Source organism: Microtus oregoni, unplaced genomic scaffold, assembly GCF_018167655.1.
Source record: "Microtus oregoni isolate MIOR12 unplaced genomic scaffold, Mior012 000020F_ref0000438, whole genome shotgun sequence".
Classification (NCBI taxonomy): Eukaryota; Metazoa; Chordata; class Mammalia; order Rodentia; family Cricetidae; genus Microtus; species Microtus oregoni.
Genome location: NW_024543079.1, coordinates 37,349,651 through 37,355,186, shown reverse-complemented (window position 1 = coordinate 37,355,186; position 5,536 = coordinate 37,349,651).

The window sequence follows — 5,536 nt, the reverse complement described above, 5'->3', positions numbered from 1 at the left end:
ATAAGGGTCGGGTCAGTTGATAGTAATCTTTCCACAGTCTGCCATCCTCTCCTGCTGCCCTGCCAAGTGTGAGCCACAGAATAGATGGGCAAGGGATCTAATCATGGGGTCACGGGGTCAAACTAACTTGTAAATGGTAGTGAGCCCCCCAAAACAACAACTTCGAAAAATAAACAACACAGAAGTTCATTTCCTCATTACAGAAGATTTGAATGCAGGTAGACCCAGGAAGGGACAGGAACTACACAGTTCTCAGTGGGCAGACTCTGCCCGGCCTCCCAGGTTACTATCCCTCATGTATGGCCCTGTATAATCTGAGACGACTATTGCCCTATTCACCTCACTCTACACCCCAGACAGCAGGGTGGAAGAAAGGAGGAGGAAAATAGGCCAAGCAAGTACATTTGCCAAGTACTGTTAAAGAGGTGTTGTAGCTGGGTGTGATGGCAATGGTGAGGTGATGTCGCCTCCATACTGAGAGGCTGAGGCAGGGGGATCAAAAGTTCAGGCACAATTGGGCGTATTCAAAGTGCTATGCGTGTAGAATAGGGTTGTGCCTTCAAGGCCCTCTTGGGCTCTATGGTGAGACTATCTCAGAACCCAATATCTTCTTTAGAAGAATTGAAGACAGAATTTCAATAGCACTTTTCATGACAGCCAAAATGTAGAACCAACCCATGTCCATGAGCTGAGGAAAAGAGAAACAAAATGTGGTACGTTCATAGAATGTGGTTCAGCCATAAGAGCAAGCTGCCCGTGCACCCTATGAATGAGCCTGGGAAGTACTGTAACAGGCAAGGGAAGGCCGACCTAAACCTGAGATTCCATTTATATCAGATTCCAAAATAGACAAAACCCTAGAGGGGGAAACAGACAGGTGGTCAGGAGACAGCAGGGAGTGAGGAGAGACTATAACAACACAGGCCGCCTTCGGAAGCTGGATAGAGTTCACACAACGTACAGATATACTAAAACATACCTTAAAATGCTTATGATGTTAGCTTTTATGTTATGTACATATTATTAAAATATTTTTGAAAAACTCATTGGAACTTCTGGCCGACAAGCCACTGGCCAGACACGATTCGTGTCCATCCAGCTGAGGTGACCTGTGCAATGCACGGACTATCAAGTTAGGGGTTTTGTTATAGGAAAGGGGAGCAAGTGAACATTGGGATAGAACTTAGCAGCTCCCCCATTTGAATGCTGGTGACACTGATTTTTCGGGGTGTGGGTGTTGAGACATCTTCATCCTGACACTGGAACCAAGCCCTAACTCAGCCTAGTGCAGATTGGGGCACCAGGGACTTTTGCTTGGAGGCAGCTGCTTCCTCCTGCCCTCCCCTTCTTCCTGCAGCTTGGAAGCTTGTGAGTTGTTTCTGGGGTCTTTTCCCTTTGTTTTCCAATACTGGGGCTCAAACCTGGATGTCTGCATTCCAGTCCAGTGCCCTGAACCACACTCTACCGCCAGCCTTTCTTTTCCCTCCCATGCTTTTGAAGTGTCTGACTTGATGTGTCAGCCTCAGGCAAATGAGGCCCTCCCTTCATCTCTTCCTTCCACCCAGACTGGTGGAGAAAACAGCCCTGAGGCTAAAATGTATTCATGAGCTTCCAACTCGAGGAGACCCTGAGATGGCTGACTCCGTCTCTCCCCTTTCTCTCCCTGCTCCTCTGGGAAAAATAGACAAAGTGCTGTTGAGAGCAATGAGGTGGGCTTAGCCAAAGGCCCTTGGCACCCACGATTCAGAGGTTCAAGGCCTGAGGGAGGCAGCTGGGGGGGGGGGGCTGATTTTTGAACACATAGCTTCCCCTGCAGCTCCCTCAGGGACAGAAAGGCAGAGGGCTCCCATTCACTCAGCTCACCCTAAAGGTTGTCCTTGAAGAACAGGTTTCTTCCCTGCAGGTACTTACTGTCGCCTATGTGTTTGGGATACAATGTCAGGGTAGACAGTGCATCCTGAGAACCTCTTACCCCCCGCCCCCACACACAGTTGCTTCTGAATTCTGAGTCTCACATGGGATCTATTTCCAATAGAAGAAGCGGGGGACACAGTGACAGAGTAGAGTCAATAAGATCTGGTGGAGAGGAAACCCTGCTTCCTTCTAGACTGCTTATGGTGCTTCCAGCTACCAAATGGACAGCATTTCCACACAAGCCAGTTCTTCAGAGCACCACCTAGATGCCCTATGGCTAGACTCAAGCTTAACACTGTTTAGAGTCAGCACGGACACTGTGGGTTAAGGACTCAGTTTCACAGGCCTGTGTGGATCCCACAGACTTCAGGAGAAAGGCCACCTACCCAAATTATGGCCAAATAAAGAAAGCTTTATGCATGTACACATCAGAGCTGAGTCAGCGGCTGTCTCTCCATAAGGTGGGGTTCATGAGACCAATCCCGAGCCAATTTCCCAAGCCCCCTTTCTAGGGCCTACCCGAAAGGTGGGAGATTTTGCAAATAAACGTGGTTCCACAGGAGAGACCAGGCAGTTAGGATTTTACGAAGCAGGTAAGGAAATCTTTCTGGAGACCTTGTTGTAGAACATTTCATGGTTACAGCATAGGGTGCACCCAACTCTGAAAAACAGAAACTTAATCTGGCTACAGACTCAAAATGTCTCCTAGGAACAAAATGGAGACTAGCTGGTTTTTTGGCTGCCCCTACTACCTTGCTTTTGACCAACCAGCTATAAAATTGGGAGGGGGTTGTTCACTCATGATCAAAGATCTGCTGGAATATCTCATAGAACTTGGGAAAACAGTGTGTTTTCTAGATTGCCTGTTTATTGTCAAAGGACACAATGCAGGACCAGGCAGATAGAGAGACGTGAAGGGCAGCGTATGTCCTCCCGCCCCAGCAGCTCCCACATTCTCCAGCATAAAAGCTTTCCGAGCCCTCTTTCCGATTTTATGAAGGCTTTGTTACAAAGGCATGCTTGATTGATTACAAAGTTAATTAATGATTAATGGTGACTATAATCATCGATGATTGAATCAGTGTTCCTTCCCTGAAGATCAGTGTCACCGCACTGAAAGCTCTAGCCCTCTGACCACGTGGTTGGTTTCCTAGGCAACCAGCCACTATCCTGAAGCTCTTGGAAACTCCCAATCATCTTATTAGTTTAAAAAGACGTCCACCCTTTTGAGGATTCAAAATGTCTTAGAAGGCCTATGCCGGGAAAAGGCAGAGACCAAATCTCCTTTCTTGACTGTGTCAGACAGCACAGCCGGGTACTGCTGACTTCTAGGTGCAGGGTAAGATGTGGGTCTCCCGAGCTGGTTTTCAGTTGTCGGGTTTCATCAATAGTATACATCACGGGTTCCGTGTGCCGTCACCAGCTGACGCACTGCATGCAGGTGACAAGCGTGAGTCCACCTGTCCTCCTTCCTTCAGCTCAGGGAAGCCTTCCAGTCTCACACACACACCCCTAGGGAGCAGATACTTGGTGTCAAGACAGGCAGAGAGAATGACTCTCGTGACTGTACCCCACTCAGGGATGAAGTAACTATGACCAAGGCTTCCCCACGTCTTGGCTCTTTCATCTGTAAAGCAGGTGACTCTGAATGCAACTCCCAGAATTAATGGGCTACGGCATGTAAAGACTTGGCATGATGACAAGCGCATCAAAGTCCAGTAAACCTCAGCTAAGGTTCTGGTCCTCAAGCCCACAGTCACTCTGCCGCTTCCCTGGTCCTTACAGCCTAGGAACCCTGAAGTTCAGTGTCATCTTGACCTAGGAGGAATGAAAAAGACACAGCTATCGCAGAGCACATAACTGTTAGTAAAACGAAGAAGGGGGTAGACATGTTGGAGGGGAACAGATGCCAACCATAAATGTGGGTCTCCCCACCCTTCTGTCCTTGCCCCTGTCTTCAGCGAAGGGCCATCTCGAATATTCTTTCTGCTCCCGAACAGCTAATGGTTTAGCAGAGTGAGTCTTACTTTCTGGTCATGCATCATTTGGGGAATCAAGAAGCCCAGGGAGGCTCAAGAAGTCTGATCACCTATCCCATAAAGACCTTCTTTCCTTTCTTTTTTTTTTTTAATTTTTTTGTTTGTTTTTGTTTTGTTTTTAGAGGCAGGATTCCTTTGTATATGTAGCCTTGGCTATCCCAGAACTTGTTTTGTAGACAGGTGGGCCTCAGGCTTGGAGATCCACTTGCCTCTCCCTCCCTGGTGCTAGGATTAAAGGTGTGCACCACCATCACCTGACAAAGCCCTTCTTTTCTTTGAAACAAGACAAAAAGCAAAGCGCTACCATTTCTCCACATCTGGGATGCTCAGAAGGTGGTGAGCAAAATTGTAGGAGGTAGGGTTTTTAAAAATCAGCCCCCAAAAAACCGAGATAGGAAGGTCATGAGTTTGAGATTAGCCTGGGATATATGGCGAGCTCCAAGCCAGCCTGGCCTACAGAGCAAGATCCTGCCTCCTCCATCTTCCAAAATAAAATAAACATGGAACTAGAGATTTCTTTTTACTTATTTCATTTCCTTTGATACATACCCATGGGGCAGTTCAATTTTTAATTTGTTTTGAAGGACCTCCATATTGTTTTCCATGATGGCTGTGCTGTAATCATTTCCTTTTGGAGGGGTAGAGTTTTCAAAACGGGGTTTTCTTTGGGCAGTGCTAGCTGTCCTGGAACTCACCCTGTAGACCAGGCTGACCTCATACTCAGAGATCCGCCTGCCTCTGCCTCCCAAGTGTTGAGATTAAAGGCATGCAGCACCAGCAGGGCACAAGGGCTCCTCTCCTATCCTCTCATATCACTTTTCTTGGTAGTAACGATTCCTACCAGGGTAAAAGCATCTGTTTTGATTCACAGTTCCTGGTGATTAGAGATGCTGAGGACCACAAACCTTCATGTACCTTTCTGACATTTTTATGTTTTCTTTTAAGGGCAGGCATTTTCAGGAAAGCCTTTTCTGACCTCTACAGTCAAAAACCAAAATGCTCCTCTCTTGACTGCATTTCCCATGCACCTCTAGTTGAAAGAGATAAATTCTTCCCACGCCATCGTTCACTGCGTCTTTCTCTTGTCTCACTTCTTCACTACTGAAGACCTTTGAAAAGTCAAACTTCTTGTCACATTTTCTATTCCAATGTGTCTAACAGTGCTTTACAAATAATTGGTCACACACACACACACACACACACACACACACACACAAACTTTGAATACCCCAAATTTACCTTGTTGTTTGGATTGCATTTTGAGCTGTATTTAAAACAGGATTGTTGGGTTTGTTTGGGTTTTTGTATTTGTTTATTTTTGTTTTATGTATGTGGATGTTTTGCTTGTGTGCACGTATGTGCATCATCTGTGTGCCCAGTGCCTGCAGAAGCCACAGAAAGGTGTAGGATCCCCTGGAACTAGAATCACAGACAGTTCTTGGCCTTCCTGTGAGTTCTGGGGCTCAAACTTGAGTCTTCTGAAAGAACAGCCATGCTCTTAACCACTGAGACATCTCTCCAGGCCCCCAAGACAGTTATTTTTGATGTGGACACCAGATGTTGGTGTTGGGATACCTTCCTCA